At 40.8% G+C, this 22,445-nt stretch overlaps 1 protein-coding gene across 2 annotated transcripts in view; it reads right to left on the bottom strand.

Moving 5' to 3' along the window:
• Positions 1 to 22,445, bottom strand: part of FBXL7 (F-box and leucine-rich repeat protein 7) — a 446,911-nt gene that overhangs the window by 113,031 nt on the left and 311,435 nt on the right. The gene's annotated exons all lie outside the window — the stretch shown is intronic.

The raw sequence follows: 22,445 nt of genomic DNA, 5'->3' as shown, positions 1-22,445 counted from the left end.
AAATGTGTGTGTTTGAGGAGTTAATTTTTTTGCTTTGACTAAACAAAGTGACAGACTTTACGTTATTTTAGAGAATAAAAACAAGTAGCTTATGTAGCCTATAAAAAAGTGAGTTGAAGGATCAGTATAACAAAGAAAGCAGGTTTATTTTTGAGTTTTAAATATTTCTGTTAAATTATTCAATGTGTGGTTTAAGTCATTTTGCCTTTCTTGGGTCTTATTTACATCTACAAATTATGGGGTTGAATGAGATGCTCTCAAAGAACTTGATCACTTTAAAATTTGACTCTGTGATTATGAGTTGTTTTTTTTTTTTAAAGCAGATCAACTTGAGAAATATAAAGGGCTTTGCAACAAAAATAAATCTCCACTTTTTCTTCCTTTTTACTCAGAGTCTGAAAAAGAAAGATAAGCCTCCCAACTCCTTCAATGCCCAAATAATTTTTCAATTTAAAATAAATTAGTAAAAGTTAAGAAATCTACTTTATATTCATAGAAGTTCAGTTATTGTTGTAAACAGATTCTTAACTAAATCCCATTAACTACTTATCATAAAGAATTTAACTTTCTTTTTAAAATCCTATGATTAAATATATATTTTTTCTGAATGGATTATTTTTCTCCTGGAATTTATTATGGTTGATATTCAGTGACCTTAGGGGTTGAATAGGACCTCTGGGGACCTGTGTTGACTATTTATAAAAGAAGAAAATTTGTATAAATTCTTCAATGGCTATGGTGTCACATTTTCTCAAAGAGCTTTGTAATTAGATATCATTATATGAATCCATAGTGACTATTTGGTTCTTAGGTAGATCTTAGGTTAAACTTATAAGAAATTAAGAATTTAAAAAAATTAAAAAGCTATGTTTTAATATGACATTTTACTACAACTCCAGAGTGTAGAGTATTTGTAGTTACCAAATTTAAAGAGTGTGGATTTCTATTTTGGAAGAGTGAAATTTCAGGATATAAAAGATAGCATCCTTCCTCACTGGCCTACAGATGGTAAGTCACATTGTGGAACTTATCACAATACCCTTCTCTATTCTAGTCTCTATGTAGTTGTTATGGGTCAAATTGTGTCCTCTGAAAATTCATATACTGAAATCCTAACTTCCAGGACCTCAGAATATGACTGTATTTGGAGATAGGTTCTTGAGAGAGGTATTAATAATTAAGGTTAAATGCAGTCACTAGAGTGTCCTTATAAGAAGAGGCAGTTAGGACTGAGACACACAGAGGACAGAGGAGGTAAAGGCACAGGGAAAAGACAGCCATCTACAAGCCAAGGAGAAAGTTCTCAAAACAGATCAATTCTGCTGGTATCTTGATCTTGGACTTCCTGCATCCAGACCTATGAGAAAATATATTTCTGTTATTTAAGCCACCTAGTCTGTGATACTTTGTTATGGCGTCCTCACAAACTAATACAATGGCCAACTCTTAAGATTTTATTTTAAATGTAGAGAAGTAGAATAAGAATGCTACAGTGAAAATAAATTGGAAAAATAAAATATTTGGGCATTAACAAATAATATTGAACTGTAAAATCAATTATTTTAACATTTAGGTTAGAAGAGGCAGTCACAAATAACTATATGTGATGGTAAGAATCTTGTGATGTCTATCTCAGAAAGAAAAGCTACTACCTTTCTATTGAAGGGGTTGACTGTTTCTTCTTTGAATTCATAAAGGACCTGTGTGGAGTGTTCTGATGGGCTACTGTGGGATGTCCCAGGCCTGTCCCTCAAATATTGTGGTTCCCATTTATGTGACCCCTACACATGTACTGGAGTGCCTGACTTCCTCACCTGCACAGTGTCCTTGCACTGGAAAAGGGACAAGTTTGTGAGTGCAGGTAACAAACAAATACAGGATCAGGGGAAACAGATGCTATCACAGTTCATCTTCTCTATTTGTTTCCAAGGGAGATAATCAAGCCTTTGGAGAAAACTAGGAAGGCCATATAATGAATTTCCCTATTTGGGGTTGCATGAAATATGACATATTCTGAAACAGTGGGAGAGGTACAGAGAGAAAGAAGAAGAGGGAAGGAAGGAGGGAGGAGGAGAAAGAGAGACATAAAGAGAGAGGGAAATGTGAGGAGCAAAGAATATTTAATTTGGCATAATACATAATTTCAATCCCCAAATTCAATATGAAATTTATAGCAAGATAATCTCTGCTCGGATCCATGTAAATTGACTGAGTTCTCTTCTATCACTCATTTCCTAAAGCTTTCCTTTTCTTTCTTTCTGTTTTTTAAATGCATGCAGAAAACAATGTTATATTCAAGAAGAGGACAAAGTGATTATGAGTGATACCAAACAGTGACTCAAGCCCATTGTTGCATAGATGAGTATCTGTGAGATTCAGGAGTCAAGGTCATATTTGTGGTATATTTAGGAACAAAAAGAGCTGGTCAAATATTTTTGTGGCTGATTCCAAAGCGCTAGAAATCAGCTGGTCCACAGACATTCATCATACGTTACTATGGCCTAAGTACAGGCAAGGCACTGAGGGTGCAGCACAGAACTAGATGGTGTCTGTGTCTTCACGGGTCTCACCTGCTTCCAAGGAGTGACAAATAGATGTGAAATCCATAGAGAGATGAAGAAACAACATCGGGCAATGTGTGAAGAGTGCTGAGAGAGCAGTGCGAGATTATCAAGGAGGGTTAAAGAGGCCACTTTAAGGAGATGACATTTAAGCTGACGCTGCAAGGAGAAAGGCAGGTAAAGGGTGGGGGTAAAGGTATCCAAGAAAAGAAGAGGAGCCAGTGCAAATGTCCTGAGGCAGGGCTAAGTTAACATGATCGAGGGAGAGAGATGAATGGCTGGATGGCACTGCAGGAGGGTGACAGTCACGCGTATGGGCAGACATCTGGGATCACAGAGGTGTGGGAGATCAGAGAGATCCTGCCCGGCCATGCACAGCAGCGTAGATTTGACCTTAATAGGAACGGATTTTCAGCAGGTACCTGACATGATCTGGCTCGTGCTTTTCAAAGATCACTCTGGCTACTGAGTGGAAAGTAGATTGTTTAAAGGAAGAATAGAGGGAGGAAGACTCAAAGGAGGGGTGAATGGCCTCTTGGGGTGGGCTGTCACAGAGGAGATGGTGAGAAGTACTCAGAGTCAAGATAGATTTTGGAGGTAGAGCCAAGTGGGCTTGATGAACTGGACGGAAGGTATGAGGGAAAGGCGAGAATTGGGGAAACTTAACCATGTGTGTGCAGCTTTCTCTCATCTTGAAGGCTTTCTTTGCTTTGTGCAAGTGAAGAATATCCCATCAGACTAAGCCTTGCTAACTTGAAGTCCCCAACATCTTTGAATTTCATCAATAAGGTGGAGATAAATATACATTTCTCAAAAAGTTCATCAAAAGCACTAAAGTACTAGTAATCAGGGAGTCAAACTAAACCCCCACAGAAATTCAGAATGAAGTTATTATGTTGACCATTTGGTCTTAGAATCTTCTGCACTTTTAAGTAGATACAAGAAGAGACACTTTCGGAGAAGATAGCCAAAGGTAGGAGGTCAGCCTTGTCCCACTTTGATGCACAAACACCCCTCTCTGGCCCTCATCGAATAGTTAAAATGCCAGCAAAGAATATCTCAAAACTCTGGCTGTCTTATTTCACCAAGATGGAGGATTCTGCATCAGTTGATAAACAAAAACCTACACTGAAGAAATTTCTTTACACTGCTCTAGAAATGGCATGTCTTATCTTTTCTTATCAAAATAAAAACTACACTTTTGACTCAATTATGTTTTTATTAAACATTACTTTCCATTAAAAGTTCTTCATATACGTGGCTCATTTGTAATTCTTTCAAATAAAGGGCCTTGTGACCTTGACCTGAGTTATTATTATCCTTTATTCTAGTAAGTGGCGAAGCCTCAAATTCCTTGTGATGGTTAGTCTTACGTGTCGACTTAGCCAGGCTATCACACCCAGTTATTTAATCAAACACTAATCTAGGTATCACTGCAAAGATATTTTGTACATGTGGTTAACATACACAGTTAGTTGACTTTAAGGAAAAGAGATGACGCTTGATAATGTAGGTGGGCCTCATCCGATCAGTAGAAGGCCTTAAGAGTAAAAACTGAGGTTTCCCAGAAAAGAAGAAATTCTGCCTCTAGATTGCAGCATCAACTCCTGCCTGAATTTGCAGCCTGCAAATTGTGTGGAATTTCAGACTGAACTTTCACACAATCCCTGGTGCTTATGTGTATGATATAAACACAACTCTATTGTTTCTGTTTTTCTAGAAAACTCTAACACATTACCCTAGTTGCTTTTATGTGCTCCTTCTGAAAGGTTCTGTCTCACCAAAGTGTACTTTCAGGTTTGGATGCGGGGACTTCTGGAGTAACTGGGCCTTCATACAGCTCTGTGGTAACACCCAGTGCATGGCTCCGTCAACCACAGTGGTCCACAGATGCCCGAGTCTGTTTAGATACGGTCTCACCTGTCCACCTTCAGTTCTTAACTGCTGATTGGCAATATGCTTCACCTTATTGAATAGTCATTTGCTCATCTACAAAATAAAGATAAAATACCTTCCTCTCCAGGTTGTTGTGAAGATTAAATTTATGCCAAATGCCTGGCTTGCAGGAGCTTAATCAGTATTAGTGACCACTTCCTTCCCATTCAACATTTTTTTTAGGGTTGGTTTGTTTCTCTCATGAATTACCTACAACGAGGCATGTATGCCACTTATTTGATAGGGTTTATTATTTTCTATTCTTTTATTTTCAGTGAATGAAGGCTGCACCCGCAATAGGAGTAGCTTTACCTTCAGCGATGCTATGCTCATATCTCTATCCTTTGGACTGTGCCTCCTTTTATCATGTGACTGAGAAGCCGGGTGAGCCTTAGGATGTAAAGCCTGTTACACAAAGTCATGGATGCCTATCATCCACTCATTCTACAGTGAAGAAAATCAACCTACTTCTGCTTTTAGTATTCAGCATGGCAGCACATAGATCCCAGCCAAAATAGTCTCTGTCTCCTTGTGTGTTCCTTCCCCTGCATCAGTGAATCTACAAAAATGGATAAAGTATTGCTATTGAAATGTTTCCTCTTTGGCTCACTGCCAGGCAGAACCCCTCCCAAAATATTTGTCTCCCAACCAATTCAAAAAGAAGCTTGCTCAAAGACTGCTGAATCATGGTTTTTGTAATTACACAAAACAACAAAACAAAGAAACCTAAGAACTTTATGCCAGTACGTGTTTTCAGTTGCTGAGAGTGATATTTGGGGATGTTTTGACCTGGTTGGAGATAGTCAACTTTCTCATGATCTACCAATGAAACTCTAAGAGAGTACATTTTGCCAGGACAATGGAACAGGTATTCTGAGGACTTTATGCTAATCTGTGTATTGCACTATGATGATGACAGAATGTTTTTCCTTAGTCCTTTGAATTTGAGACACCTTCAGTACTGTGATTAAGAGGGGTGGAAGTGACACCTAAAAGACCTTTGCCAAAGTTCCAGTGGGAATGAGATATAGGCACACATTCTTCCTTGATCTGTCTTTGGCAAGGTCGGTTGCGAACTAGGAGTTTGCCCCACAGAGCTCTGTAGCTAATTGTCTCTTGTACTGCACTGTGTGTTTCATTTGTGACAGTGCACTGATGTTGCATATTTATTTGGATTGCTGTCTCCTCAGTTACCCTGAGAGCTCCACTGGATGAAGTGAAAGTCTTATTCACTCTTGTATTCAACTACCTGGCCAGCGCTGGGCACCTGTCACTCATTCACTACTTACTTTATGAATGAGTCCCAAGTATACTCGATTGTCAGTACATAGGAAAATGCGATTATTTATAATAAATTCCTGGAAAAGGGACTGTATCAACACACCATGTTGTACAACTGTCTGGATATCATTACACTGAATTTTCAGTATAAGTCAGAATCCTCATTTGCAGGGAATTTCATCTCCCCCAAGGTGATCAGGCAAAGTTAGAGTCAAAAATGTATTAAGAGCTTCTTATATAACCGTGTCTACCACATTCTCTCAGAAAAGTGGATATCTGCCAGACCTTCGAGATTCTACTGTGGGAGAGAGTGTTGATGAAGCATTTGTTCAGGTTGCTTCTGTCTTATGATTTTGTTTTTGTTTTTAAAATATTTTAACTTAATTTTTTGAATAGGTAACATGTGGATAGATCATAACTGAAGAAAATAAGATACAGTGAAAGTCTTTTGCCAACTCTATCTCTTGTCTGATAGCAAATTCTTTCCAGGTTCCCTGCTGTTATCAGTTTTTGTGTCTCCTACAGACTTTTTTGGTTAAAGACACAAATATGAATATAAATTACCCCCCCCTTTTTCTGTAAAATGTTACTTAATTATAAAAACTTTAGTTAATCTGTTCTGAAGGAAATTCAAAACAACGTATAAAGTGCCAGATTCATAAATGGAAGAAATTAAATTAACCCAAAGAAAAAGGGAAACTGGAGGAAAGAAAAGCATAGAGTGCTTAAGTGCATTTTATTTGCTTTTCCAACATCCTTGAGCAAAGGGAAGAGGAGAGAGTCTCAGTTTGGCAGAGTGGTGGGGGAGGCTTGGCAAGCCCGTGGGTGTCTGTGAGCTTCAAGACAGAGATGTTTGGTCATCAGCCTTTCCAAGTAAAAAGCTTAGGGTCTGCCAGGGACATGAAGAACAACAGCGGACTGAATGGTTTGCTACAGCTTGTGGTCAGAAGAATTACATGAAATGGCACCAACGCTGTTACTGTGATGGCCCTCTTGTTTTATTTCTCATCTCAAGCTCACATTTTTCCTTGCTACCTCGTTTCTGTCATCTGGGCTATATTAATGGAGAAATGGGGAGGAACCACAGCAATTATCTGGAAAATTAAGTGGAAAAAAATCCAAATTACTTTCACTTGAAAGGTCCGGGCAAATCTAAAAGCCAATATTTCCTATGATTGAGATGACTTCAAGTTTTCAGAACATATAATTTCTTTCAGGAGCATAAAGTTACATTTTTAAAAACGCAGACATCACAAATCTCTTGTCTAAATTGTAGGCTATTATTGAAATCTGTCTTAATTTGTTTTTATCAAAATCTAGTCCTTTCTAACTATCCAAAATGCAATGATTCAACTAATACTGATTTTAGATCAAGGCTAAAATGTTGCATATACTGAACAAGCTACGTTCCCCCAAATCTATTTTCACTATTATTACCACTGTTTGGTGCCAAGTAGAACAGCCGCATGTGGTTGTGCCCGGCTGGACATTTGGCCAAGGGGCCCAAGTAGGGGCTGAGATTGAGTCTGCCATCCAGTGAGCTCTACGGAGCAGGACTTCATCAGCCCAGAGGAAGGGGAGTCTATTGCTAACCAATCCACAGACAGCGGGGACTTCTTATAATTCTCACAAAGGTGCTATATGTTCTCATTCAGTCCTGAAGTCAAGTACTTTCACACCATTGGCAGCAAGAGGTGCCAGCAACAACCATGTTTCTATAGAGACCACCAATCAGGTTCATCTGGCATAGTGCTACATTATACCTGTTGACCTGGCTTAATTATTACTAATGCCACTTTCACTCTTCAGAGTGTTGAGATTGGCTGACCTATTTTTATGTGTCACCCTAGTCTTGCATGCTCTGACCAACCTCTCTTTTCACAGCAAGGAGATTAACCAACAGGGCAAAACGGAATTGCTTTCCAAAGCTACGCACATGACAATAGCCAAGATGATCACTTAGCTGTGCTGCATTTCTTTTTGAAATATACTTTGTAGATCAGACTATCTACAAATAATTGGTATTTCTTAAAACTAGCAAAAATTTTTACTGTTTCATGGTAATTATGATAATTGTGCTATTCCCACTGACTACCACTTGTACATATAAAAATAAAAACCAATGAGAATAAAACAACCATTCTACAATGCTGCTCTGAATCTTCCACCAAGTAGTTATGGATCTCATTATGCACACTGTGAAATCCATTCTGTGCCTTCTAGTCTGCGCCAAATTTTGGCATTGACTTGGCCAACTTGATCAATACTTCAGGTAGCCAAAGGGATTCTGTAATCTTTAGTGGCCCAACACATGGATTTCAGTGAATCCTGGACTGTGCCAGTGGGAGGGAAAATACTCACTGCTGAGGTGCTGTTAAGCTCTGCATATTTCCCTCCTTCATAAGCCATGTAAGAAATGGATGTCATGGCAGGGTATAAAACCCAACTGCTTTGATGCTTTTCTTTCATGGAATTACCTGTGTCTATACCCAGGATTCTGTCTTCATTTTGGCAGTTTGGGTCAAGAGCTGGTGCAAATTCTAAATAGACAAGACAGTAGACCAAGGGTTGGCAAACTTTTTCTGGAGAGGGATGGGGAGTAAATATTTTAGGTTTGCAGGTCAAACAATCTCTGTTGCAATTACTCAATGCTGCTGTTACAGTGCAAAAGCAGCCATAGATGATGCATAAACAAATGAGCATGGCTGTGTTCCAATAAGACATTATTTACAAAAGCAGGTGGAAGGGCAGATTTAGCCTGTGGGCTGTGGTTAAAGCACAGACCTGCCCTCTGGGATGACTCCAGTAGGTCTTCCCCATTGGCTATTTATGGGAAAATGTGCCCTTATATCATCATTATGAGTCGCAGCTAAATCCCCAGCTTATCTTTCCTTGGCTAACAAGACATTCTCGGTTTCTATGGCAGAAAACCATTCAGAGATTTTCCGAGTTGATTTTGAGAGTCCCATTACACCTCAAGATTTATTCATAATTTAACAATTTACTCTGCAGGCAATCTATTCAAAGGAGAATGTACAGCACTGAAACATAATGGATCAATACAATGGCTTGATTTCAAATGGCACACCACTTTAGCAAGAAAATATGCTCATCGAATAACTTACCTAGGAGAAATACCCTGTAAGGTCACAAACTGGAAAAGTAGATTATAGATTATCACGAAAACATGTGAGAATACGAAATTTGATAGTTTTTGGTTTGCTCTTATTCCAGTTTTGAGACATGGCTCCCTTTTCTCTTGATCTGCTATATTTATGATGGCAATTTGATAAGAGTGCCTTTGAAATCAATGAGATACTCACGCATACTTAGATCTCTGAATAGGCCAAAATATTTAAGATGTGTGGTTGCTTCCTTCTAACTTGAAACAAAAATATTATCTTCTCCCTTATTTTATCCCACGTCCCCATCTAAAGAACAATGAATGCAGTATCCCTATTTGCTTCTTGAAAAGAAACTCATGAAGCAAAGCCTTTAGCTGATTTTAATGATCAAACACACCACTTGTTTGAAGATGATTCTGTGCCTGAGTCCTTAAGGAAGATTTTTTTAAATTCAAATTACTCATGCTTATAGGGCTTAGATTTGCAAGTTTATATCATAACAAAGGTACACAGATGACAAGTGCAGTATCTCTGGCTGTTTGGTATATTTTCATTAGAATTCTTATATACTTTAAAGCCTACAGATTGTATCAGTTCCCGGTAATTATGTTAGGCTTCCAAAATTGATACACATTTCAAACCTAGGTATGAAAAAAATGAATATCTTTTAACCATATTCCCCTGAATGGCAAACAACCATATATTCAGAAAAATGCTAGTCAAGGTATGATATAAGCAGAAAGTCTTTCTAGTTCTGTGGGGGTAACTACCTCTTATTCCCCCAGCCCCCATCATTTCTCAGAGGTCTTCTATTCACTCAAGCAGGTGCCATGGATTCTCCCCTCCCTGAGTTGCTCTTGAGGAATCCCTGGAGGAAGAGAAGGCTATAGAAAAACAAAACACACAAACAAAAGCCAGATGGGGCACGGGGTGTAACCAGTGGAGAAGAGCTGCAGAATCCCACACGGGCTTCCACTAGCAAGGCTTATTGTCTACCTGCCTAAGTCTAACATGTCTTTAAAAAGTTTCATGAGCAATTCATGCTAAGGCATCACACTGAGACATGAAGCTACAAAAAAAAAGCAAAAACAAAAAAACCCAAAAAACAGCTGAAAAGTATTTCCCACAGGAAATGCACCCTGCTTGCTCTCGCTGGCCTGTACTGGAGCCAAATTTCTATCTATGGAGGAAAGACCTTTTGTGTTGTTTTTTTCCACTCTCCTCTCTTACATTATTATTAGGTTACAATAACAATAGCTTTTTTGTTGTAAGGCAGGAACAAAGGAGCCTAATGTCAGCACACAATTGTGTGATCACTGGTTAGCCTTGTATCCCAAAGCTGTTAAGAAAAAAATAAAAGATACAGTATTTACAAAGCCAGTCACCCAACTCATGCCCAAAGATAAGGGAAGGCCCAGGAGTCTGTGAGCAAAAATCCCCTCAATATCCCATTTATAAGGCCCTGGAAATATTTCCCAGAAGGACGTCTCAATTTTAAAACACTTTTCTTGCTCTATTTACTCATCTTAAATCAAGGGAGATATTATTATAATAGTTCCGACTTTTGTAAGTTTCAGTCATTCATTGTTCTGAACGTGGAGGTAATCAGAATATGAGTCTATAAAATGCTGATGGCCCTGAAACGAAACATTTAATGAGCATCATTTTCTTTTATTTCCTTTATATCTTTAATTTTCTATTCCCTTAGAGATGTCTTCCAGTAATCTCTCATCTCAGCCAGAAGATGTCACTGTAGTTGATTAAATGATTAACAGAGCAATTTGAGATACTCTGAAAACAGTCTGAGTGTGAAAAGCTTTCTATGGATCTGTTACAAATGTATGGAAAAGCATTCTGTTAGTACAAGTAGATTCTGTCTATCAAATTCTGCTTTTAGCTAATAGAGATAACATTCGTGTTACACGCCATATGAAAAGAGAATGCTTATGCCCTCCTTATTGTACCTTGCTAAAATGCAAATATATTTGAACGGGATAGCATCATAAACTCAGTGACCGATTCATCTGGGTGAGTAAAGGTTTTTGAAGACAAAGGCTTGACAGAGCTTTGTTTCCAAAAATGCATCCGCCACTGAAGTGGAAACAGGATCAAGTGTGTGCACAGTGTGGGTGGGATAAAATGGATAAGCTCAGCATAGCTGTGAATTTAGTTTCCAGGGGTTCCTGCTGTATTTGTGCTGTTGCTGCGTTTTCATCCAAGGCACCACTTTGCAGAAACTCTAGCTCAGCCACATTCAGGGCCAATAACAAGTTTATCTTATTTGCTATTTTATACCCGGTGGCTATTAGAATCTGGCTTAAGAGAGGTACTCAAATATTTGTTTAATAAATGAACAAATGGAGGAAACTACATTATTATCATAAGAAATAAACTTAGGCACATCTGAACTTTGAAAAGTTACCATGTAGTACACCGAACTCCTACAACACCTCTACACTCAGGATTCTTGTGTTCCTACCTGTAGTGGGTTGAATGGGGGCCTTAAAACAGATATGTCCATGTTTTAACTCCTTGAACCTGGGAATGTGATCTTATTTGGAAAATGATCTTTGCAGATGTAATTAAATTACATCTTGGGATAAGATCCTCTGGATTATCCAGGAGGGCCCCAAATCCAATGACAAGCGTCCTTATAAGAAACACCCAGAGGAGAGACACAGAGGAGGAGGCACGTGCGGACAAAGGCAGAGACTGGAGTCATGAAACCTCAAGCCAACGAACTCCTAAAGTCACCAGAAACTGGGAGATGCAAGGAAGGATTCTCCTTAGAGCCTTCTGTACCCCCAAGGGGGTACATCTCTGGATTTCAGACTTCTGGCCTCCACAACTGTGAAAGAATAAATTTCTGTTGTTTTAAGCCACCGAGTTTGCAGTAATTTGTTACAGCATCCTAGGAATCTAAGATACTACTGCACTTGGCAATCCCTGACTTTGACAAGGTGGCACCACCTGCTACTGCCCCTGGGGAAGGCTCCTCCATCTGCCGGCTGCAGAGGGTACTGCAGTTCTCCTCCTTCCCAACCCCTGGAGGAGTGCAGGCGGCTCACACAGGGGAGTCTGAGGGCCTGGAAGTAGACTTTCTCCTCCCTAATCTTCTCCATTCCACCACCACAGCTCCCAGTCTTCCTCCTTTTTTTCCTCCCTCCCTTTCTTCCTCCCTTCTCCCTTTTCGCATCCAACTAGACCCCAGGGTGCTAGAGAAGATGGACCTCAGGGTAGGGAACTTCCCTGGTGTGAGCATCAGGGCAATCGGCAGGCCAGGAGGCCCCTCTCCCCACTGCTCCGCTTCATGCAACAAGGACACAGTCTATTGGATCCATCGACCATCCCATATCGGAGTTGAAGAGCGGGAGGAGGTGCGCAGATCACGGAAAAAGCAAGGTCCCTGAGTCAGTTTCCCAGGTTCCTAGAGAAAGCTGGAGGCCATCTGTCCCGGGCTGAGCTGATCTCTATCAAAGTCTCTACCTCCCAGAGAGGCGACTGCATTAGCACTGACATTAGGAATTTTATAATACCGTTTAAGTCTCTGGGAATGAAAGTACTCTCCCCACGCACCACATGAAATGACATGAAATCTATTGCCTGACTTTTAGACACCGAACTTTCAACCATTTTCCACGATGCACTATGAATGGGAATGGGCACATCCTACCTTCACAAAGGCGGGACTGAGATGAGGAGTAATACACAGTGTTGGGCTGTCCATGACTAACTTGTTGTGCGATGAATACACGATGAATCGAACAAAAAGGAAAAGTAAAGTGAAAATGCCCTAGTTTCTGCTTCTTCTCAAGCCCCGAGGAGATGCTTTGTGGCATCATTTAATCATGGGGTTAAGGGTAGTTTGCTTTAACACATAATGTGTGACAGCTAAAACAGCACATGCATTACAGTATCATTTCTCTGTTATGTGTCCTGCCTTCATGAATATATAAAATCAAGTGGGCTCTGGCCTTTTATCTTTATAATATCACAATGATTAGTTATTCATAAAGCTCCATATAACAAAATAATTCACTCCTTAAATATTAATCAAAATTACCTGTTGTGCTTGCAAAGCAGGTATTAACTGATTTTCTTCCTGGGAGTCAGGTTCTGCATTTGCTTCAACAGATCCACTTTGGAACCTTCCTTTCCCTGTTCTGTGGCCAGAAGCCAGACTTTTAAGAGCTATTATCTATACAAAAAGCCTCCTCTTCTCTCTGGCTCCTTGGAATTGAGCTACAAGCAGCCATAGAAACAGGCTGGGCAGGAGAAGAGAGAGGTCGTGGTGTTTATTAGCCGGCATCCTCTCAGGTCAGCTGTTCCGCTGCCAAACAAAGACGTCTCCTTCCGACACAGCTCTCTCCCAGCTCCAGCCAGTAACCCAGGAGTATCTCTCCCCTTGCCCTGCCAGGCCCAGGAGCTATCTAGGGTCATTCCCTTCTCTTTTATGGTCCCTCTTAACTCTGACTTCAACTTTGTAAAAGTCTCTCTAGTAAACTCTTTCTAATTACCTCTCTACTGTTTAAATGTTCCCTACATACACACATCATTTCTGGACCCTAGGTGGCACCCGGAGCATGAAATATATAATATTTATTACTTGGATACATGATTCTGTATACGTCCCAGGTATCTGCCTTATATTGCACATGAAATAGTTTTTATTTGAGTTACCAAAACTAAGTTCCTCACGGAGAGAAAAAATGCATAAAGAAAACAGAAAATCTGAAACAAAGAACCACAGAACTAAACTTGTTTAGATCCAATCATAGATTTATTTTAGATCCTGATTGCAATTTATAAATACTAAGTTTACCTACCAGATATAGAACACCTAGTAAGAACTTGACATTGAGCTTAGCATTTTAATGTGTTATCTTTAACCCTTGTGATCATCTTGCAAGGCAGGTATTATTCCTATTTTAGCGCTGAGGACAAATCACAGTTTGGAAAATGCAGTGTTTCACTTCTGCGTCCTCATCTCCTGACTTTTGTCTCTTGGAGCCAAGACTGACACTCGTCATTTCTCCTGTGATTGGGGAATAAACGTCAGAAAGGCTGCTCTAAAATACCAGGTGCCCTGGAGATTCTCAACACTATGTTGTTTTCAAAAGAATGTACTATATTTGTGAGATTTTCAAATCATGTCGTAATTTGATGATGGTAAGGAAAAGGAAAGAGGAATCTTCGTAACAGGAAGTTTTCTTTAGCGCCTAACGGCTTGGCCAATGACTAGGCTAGAGGTCATCTGACAAATGATTTGCTGAGAAAAATGCTGGCATGGGTGGCTTTCATAATAAACAGTGGCAGGAATAATAGCTAACGCGGACTTAGCACAAGGATGCACCAGGCACCACACTAAGATCTTTTTGTGGGTTGTTCCCTCATTAAAGCTCATGGCAACTCTGATCTCCAATTTTACAGTTGGAAACTGAGGCACACAGAGGTTGAACAAGTGACCAGCATCAGACAACCAAAGCAGAGGAAACATCACTGAGCTCAAGGTAGCAGGAATCCAGATTCTATGCTCAAAGGAAAGCTTCTGTTTATGTAAGAGACACTGACATCCTTTTATTACGGACTAGCTAAACTCTAATTTTAAAAAATCATATATAGTGATCTCAACTTACTGTAAGGACAGATCGACTCTGACAACCTGAAATGTATGTGGCGGGGCTAAATTTTAAAATCAGGTATCATGTTAAAAAATTTATTCTTATGAGTTTGGGGAGAATTATAATTTAGCATCAGTGTGGAAGTGATCTGGAGATTTTGGTTAAAGTTAATCTAAATAGGAACAAGTAGTGTTAGAAGGCTGGCCATGGGGTCATATGCAGCATCAGAGCAAGTTCAAGGTCCAGAATCTGCCCCTCACTAGCTCACCCAGGCACACCCCATGCATCCCATTGTAAGCACCGCACTTCAGAAGGTCTTTGTTGAGAGCCAAGTCATCAGCTCAGTGAAGGGATTCACAGCCTCATCTGTTCATCTTCCTGCAGCACCCCTGGTCCACCCTAACTCCCACACTGTCTACCGCAGAGCTGGCCATGAGCCAGGCCCAGAGCCAGCAAACTGGCCTCAAACTAAGGCGAGAGGCTGGAAGCCAAAGGAGTGAGTTACACTGGGGCCTGCAGAGGACTGGAGGGACCCATGGGATGGGGAAAGCACAAGCCAACATTTGTCTGTCAAGCCACTGCAAGGTTGTGACGGATCTCAAGGCAGAGTTAGAAGCTCATCAGTGATGGAATCAGAGCACGAACAGTCTGAAAACCAGCCAGGTGGTCGTGGGTGACTGCCTCGAACATCACCCTGTGTTTGTGCTTCACCTTTATGCTGAGCAGATATGGGGCGGAAGAGAGGATCAGGTTGCTTTAAAAGGCAGGTGTGTTGTTCGGGTGGAAGAAGCCTTAAGTTGGACATGATAATAGCCTTATCTGACAGGCTGTCATACAGAGGGACCTATAAAATACTCTAGGTAGGGGGAATACTTTGGTGAGCATGTCTCCATGTAGCTCTTAGTCTGGCAGAGGCCAGAGACATAAAAATGATCATATTATTAAAAATATTGTTCCAAACTATACTCGCTGCTAATAAAGGAAAGATACCAAGTCCTACAGAGCATTTGGAGAGAAGCCACCTTTTGAAAGACCTGCCATTGAAGCCAGGAGCTGAAGAGTGCTGGGTTTAGGCAGGTGGAGAAGAGGGAGCGGGCTGTTTCAGGTGAAGGGTACAGGACCCACACACAAGTTGGGAGAGGGCCGGGGTCCAAGGAGGTGGAGGTGGGCTGAGGCCAAATCTCGCAAGCCCTCGTGTAGGCCCTGCTACAGATTTTGAATTTATACCTCCAGGCAAACCTTGAGAGGTTTCTCTTCTCTCTTCCAACTCCCCTTCTCTTCTCTTGTTTTCTCTTCCACATGTTATTCTTTTAGCAATACTACATCACTCACAGGCATGACAGGTCTGCTTCCTTATCCAGCAAACATGTAGAGGCTACCAGTTTCACATCACATTTTTGGCCAGGCTGCATGGCTTAAAACATGAACAGGATGGGCGGTGGGTTAAAAAGTGTTTCCCCAAAATGCATGTCCACCCAGAACCTCAGGATGTGACCTTATTTGGAAATAGGGTCATTGTAGATATAATCAGTTAGGTTAAGATGAGGTCGTACTAGATTAAACTGGGCCCTCAATCTAATGACTGGTGTCCTAATAAGAAGAGGAGAGGACACAGAGACACACAGAGAAGAAGGCCGTGTGAAGACAGAGACAGAGACTGAGGGATGTACAAGTTACAGAAAGCCAAGGGTGGCCAACAGCCACTAGAAGCTAGGAAGGAAGAGGCAAAGAAAGATCCTCCCTAGAGCTTTCAAAGGGAGCACAGCCCTGTTGACATTTTGATTTCAGACTTTTAGCCTTTAGAACTGTGGAAACAAATTTCTGTTACAGTAAATCACCCAGTTTGTGGTAATATGTTGTGGCAGCCCTGGGGAACTAACAAAGAATGCATTTCTTGCTCAAGTAGGCCACTGTGAATGAAGGAGACTGTCACATAAATAGAAATTAGTGTGTGTTAAATACTACAACACGTGCACATCCCAAGGCATTATAGAGCTTTCAGGACATCCTTGAAATTATTTCTTTCCTCTCTACATTTAATTGATTTTATTACTAGTGGTTCTTTAGGAATCTCTTTCTTAAAGTAAATTTAATCTTAGATGAAATAAGGTGGGAAGAGTAAGCCAAGTTCAGGCTTTCTGCATTTCTGAACGCAACTAGACCTCCCATGATACCAGAGTTTATTTTGATGACATCACTTCCTTTCTCAGGACTAGACTGACTCCAATACTTCATATCCCTGAATCTCCCCCTTGTCATGGCTTTGCTGATGTCCCTGAAACCTCCTCTTCCCATCTCTGCACGGCCTCTGTGCATTTTATTTAAAGCCCTGATCAAGACACTCCTCCTTAAAAGGCTCCTCCAGCCAGTTCTTTTGAAATAAATTCCCCCTTCACCCCTATATTTTTAACACCTGTACGTCAGCACTTACACAGGTTGTCATATATTATACATTATCAGATCTTCAATGGGGATTGATTTTTTACTAATTCTATTAATTTTCCGGGGCTGCCATAACAAATTACATCAATCTTGGTGCCTTACAACAACAGAAATGCACTTTCTCACTGTTCCTGGGGGCCAGCAGTCTGAAGTCAAGCTGTGGGGAGGGTGGCCCTCCTTGGAGGGCTCTGGGGAAGGATCCTTCCTGGCTTCTGCGGCCCCAAGTGCTCTTTGACTTGTGGCTGCATCACTCCCCTGTCTGTCTCCATCTTCACATCGACTTCTGTGTGTGTGTCTTATAAGGACACATGCCACTGGATTTAGGGCCCACCTGTACAATTGAGGATAATTTCATTTTGAGATCCTTAACTTAATTACATCTGCACAGACCCTTTTTTTCCAAAAAAGGTCGCAGTCACGGGTTCTGGTGTTTGGAACATGGACATGACTTTTGAGAAGGGGCACCATCTGAGATACGGGGGCACTTATCTTAGCATCCACATGGATCTATAAGCCCCTTATACATTACATGTATTTGGTAATTCATTTTTTTATTAAACTGAATCAAATAAAACTTTTGGGCACGGGTTTAAGAGTATATACAAACTACTCTAATTCACTTTTTACTAACCACATCAAGCTCACATTAAACTGCAAATCCCATCCTGGTGTACTACCACGTTTCTGCCAGTTGGCTTTATTCCACATTGAATTGACCCTCCCAGTACTGAGGAGACAGTTGGCACTGTCCGTATGACCAGGACTGATGGAGACTTGAACACTGTCATGACGTTTAAAGAACATAATAATCCGAAAGGAAACAGAAGCGCAATTAAAAAAATAGAAACATCAATCAAAAAACATAATCAACAATGGTACTCAAAAACTTCTTGAGTGAAATCTAGGTAGGGATAGACCTAGTTCGATTCCATTTCTGTGTATCAGTTTTCTAATCATGCCAACTTCTATAACATTTCACTTTTATTTTATTCTGAGGAGGAAAAAAGGAAAGAAGGAAGGGAGAGAGGGAGGAAGGAAGGAAACCCTTGTCCCCCTCCCTCCCGAAAGCCCTCTAATGCCACCTACTTTTAATTTCACAGTATTCAATGATTATTGAGGATTTACCTGTGGAAGCACCTACCGCAGAGCATTGAACTTGCACTGGGAGAAGACAAGTTTTAGAAAATTAGGTCATCAGCAGAAGCTATTTTTGCATGTTGCTTTTTTTCTGCCAAGGACTTACTTCATGATGACGGTCTAGCCCAATTAGTCAGATAAATGGAGTCATTCCAATATTAAATATTGTTTTTATAAAGTATTTTCTGTTTATTATGAAAATTAAGAATTGCCATTGCTTTACAGATGCCACCCAGAGCCACATGCTGCTCCCACCAAAGCAGAGGATTTCATATTGCTGCAAAGTCAGAGCAGACAACAGCCACAATACACACCAGATGCTGCGGAACTGCAAGGTGGCTTAAAAGGATTTGATTGAAAATGTCCTGATGCTACTTTGTCCGAGAATTATCACTGGGACAGTAGGCGCTTTGATATGGTAATACAGCCAGCTGCTAGTTCATCTCCATTTCTAACATGGTAATCCACGTTGTTTTTCATCTTCTTTCCATCAAGCACGTGACTTTCAATATTAGGAGGGACCAAGTATCTGAGCATGGAGCTCATTTCTTTCCTTTATTTGGGGGTGGAGAAGAGTGATTGGCACTTGGAATCTGAGAAAGGATGAAGGCACCCTTCTTGTGCTATTGCTCTCTTCTGTGCATAAAACCCTTCAAAGTATCTTGTCTGAGTGCATAAAGAACTGGATGCAAGGGTGACTAGCTTGTTGCTGAAAGCTTGTCCCACACTGTGAGATGTCCACAGTGGAGTGTGTGTGTCTGACGGTAGGTATGCACATGTAAATGTGTATCAGGGTGGCATTCGCCCAGTGCTCCTGAAACCTGCGAGAGAAAACAGCTCCTCTGAAGACCTGTGGCAGGAGACTGAGATCACTCCCCATTTCATTCTCTTCCTGTGTTGCTTCTGCAGCCACTTGGTCAGAGCAATGCTGAGCACCCAAATCTCTACATCCATGTGGTGATGGGAAGCAGTGATTCTCTTTTACCTTGTAATCATATTTTCCCAAAATGCTGATAATTGCATAGAATCTTGTGCTAGTGAGGTAGAAGCTTAGTTCACCACGCCCAAGGCTACCAGCATGGACTTGATTCATGGAAATAGGTACACCCAACACTTAGATGAATGGACAAGCAAAAGAAAAGGAATATTTAAAAAAAGGATGGTGGTATCATATAAATACACACACGTATATTCTTATATATTCTCTAAATTACATATGGCAACATACGGCACGTTTCAAAAAAGGAAGTCCATCAAATGTGCTTCTTTATGAGTCCAATATCTTTGAGCATCTACATTTGGTAACATGGGGCCAAATCCTTCATTTTAAAATGTTACAAACCTACCATCATATATTTAATGTTGTAATAACCCAAATTCAAACCTCAGGAGGAACTACAGGGCTAATTTTCTTCTCTGATGGGGAAACCAAGACTCACATAGTTATCCGACTTGCCCCAGTTTATAGGTGAGAGTGGTGACAGTGACACTTGCCACCCTCAGCCCTTCCTCTCACGTCCACACAGCACCACACTGCTACATTCTGTACGGCAACCTTTACCAAAGCAATGACAATGGCTATTGTGGGAGGAGGGGAATGTGGCCACCCAGCCCTGCTGCAACAGTGTGGGCTGCCAGGGGAACAGGCACTGCTGTATCACCAGCTGTCTGGGGTCACCGTGCTAGAACTGAGTGCCTCCTGCTGATAAGAGACCCTCAGAAGTCATTCATCATGCCTCCCATCCCTGTTTACCTTGGCTATCACCACAAGTTCAAGTTTCTTGTGACGTCTGTAATAACCCTCGTTCCCGTTCCCACGTATCCTGTCTCATGACCCCAAACCCCATTCTTCCTTGCCCTGCTGAGCCTTCCTTCCCATTACATTCCCTGGTCCTCTCAGTCAATAGTCCAGCACGTCCTTACCTGCTTAACTACGTCTCTGAACTCTCCCTCCACTCTGTGCCTTAACCGAGACCTCCCCTCTGAGCACACCCATTCCCCTACAGCCCTCTCCAGTGAACAATGTGTTTCCTCCATATCCCCTGAACCTCAAGGTTTGGAGTTGGCATAGGTACCCTCCTTGGTCTCCTTGCTACTCCTTCTGACCTCTTATCCCATTTGTTCTTGCAATGTCCTGCTCCTTTGAGGACCAACCAGTTACACCACCATCCCCCTCCTCATTGCTGTCATGTCGCTTACCTCATTCATGGGTGACTTACAATAATTATTCTCAGACACTTCAGCATCCAGTGTTCTGGCCTTTCAGTGCCTTGACCTCACCTCCAATATCCTTTTCTTCCAGTATGCTATAGTCAGCTACTACCAACATCACACCTGAAACCTTTTCATCTCTGGGAGCTCCAGCACCCAGGTCTCTACCACCCCTTGTGACCTTCCAGCTCACTTGCTAGAAATGATGACAGCTCCATGGTTCCCATCTTCATCCTTACTGAGACTCCCATGTACTAACCCCAGAACTTTCTCACTATTCCTCAGCCATCTCCTGTCTCCACTTCCTGTTTGCCCAGCCTGGATTCCATGTCTACCACCACAATCACCCCCACACAAACACTTCTGACTTCCTTGCTTCTCTCTTCTCCTGTGGGTTCACCATCAAAACCCCAAATATCAGTGCTGCAATTTCCCACCCTCTGGCTGCCTGCACACTGGCTGATTTATGTTGCTGGAGGAATCATACAGCTGTTTGGTTTCACTTTATATTTACTATTGCAAGTGTCAAATAAAGTCTTAATACTGCCTGGCATCTCTACTACATGTACTTCCTAAATTCATGTTTCTAATTTATGTATCCTTTCTCTTCTAACATCTTTCACCCCTTGGCCACCTCTGCAACCCAACCTCTGCCACTGAAATGGAGAAAATATCCATTAACTTTTCATGGGGCAATGCCGTCACTCTCATTCCTCCTTACTTTCTCAAAGATTTTAATCCTTTGGTCTTTCTCTGTTGCTCCTCATCTTCCATGGCTCCATTTCAACTCTTGAATCCCATCAACATGAAACACACTCTCCAATCTCTCCACTTAAAGCAAAGGCGTTCCCTCAACTTCTCAGCTCTCTTCAACAGCTGCCCCCATTTTATGGTCTACTTTACAGCAATACTTATCAAAAGAAGTCTACACTTCCTGGTGTCTCATTTACCTTTAAAATATTTTTTTTAAAAAAAATCAAAGTATGGTACTTATATATTTTAAAAGGTCAAATGCTTTCTCCCCAGAGGCAGCCACTTGAAAACCTTCTAACCGAATCTCCTGTGATTCACTTCTAAAGAATATGCTCACAAAGAACTTCTCTATTTCCCAATATTAGACACTGACATTGGCTTCTTACTACTGAATATGCCATTCTACTCATATACAACAGCCCCCACACCCCCCACACACAAATTTCTCCTTTCCTCATCCTTCCAATGTACTTATATCATGTTTTTTGGTTAAACCAGTATTCAACAGTATGGAAATCCTATTCGTAAATAAGACGGTGCTGTACCATGACTGCATTTTATTTTTTGAACTTTTTAATTTTTCTATAGTTATCAGTTGCTTTGATTTTCTGATTATTTTTCTATTTATCACAAATTCAATCTTCCCTAGAGCTGTAGAACTTCCCTTAAGACATTCATGCATAACAGGTAAACCACCAATTTCAATTTCTATTGGACAAATCCTTCCTGATGTCCTCTACCTTCTTACTCAAATTGGCTCCTGGTGCAGAGGGGAGAGATATAATAACAGAGGCCCTTGAAATCACTGTCACCACTGCAACTGCAGTGTATCTTAGAAGTAGGGCCTGGCCAAGAAGTTTAAGGCAGTGACAATAAGATCACAAACCATTTAAAAGCATAGAAACCGTTTTAAGATAAATGGAATCAGAGTGTTATTCTTCACAGCCAAAATGAGCCTTTGCACCAGAAAGAAAGAATAGAATTTTCCTGACTTTCTGGCATGGCATGGCAGAAGCAACCTCAGCTGCTATTGGTGGTCACATATCTGACTAAATGATTGCTCTGATTGATTCATTTGTATGCTAAATCCCAGGTTATTCATTTCTATACTAACTCTTTATTATTAAAACTTTATGATTAGGTTAATTAAAGGGCAAAGTTTTGTGAAGAGTCTAAATAGAAAAATCTTTTAAAATTTGTATAGAGTAATTCCAACGATGTTCCCAGAATCCTTACTCCACTTGCTTTGATAGACACGTAGGGCTCCCTGACTTCATATCTTAGAGGTGCTTATTGACTAAACAATACAGCTGTGTCAATCCTCTAAACACATTCCTAATTCTTTTTTTTTTTTTTTTTTTGAGACAGAGTCTCACTTT

This window comes from Propithecus coquereli, unplaced genomic scaffold, assembly GCF_000956105.1.
Source record: "Propithecus coquereli isolate 6110/MARCELLA unplaced genomic scaffold, Pcoq_1.0 Scaffold100, whole genome shotgun sequence".
Classification (NCBI taxonomy): domain Eukaryota; kingdom Metazoa; phylum Chordata; class Mammalia; order Primates; family Indriidae; genus Propithecus; species Propithecus coquereli.
The sequence above is the reverse complement of the archived record's forward strand: the minus strand, read 5'-3'. Positions and strand labels throughout refer to the sequence as shown.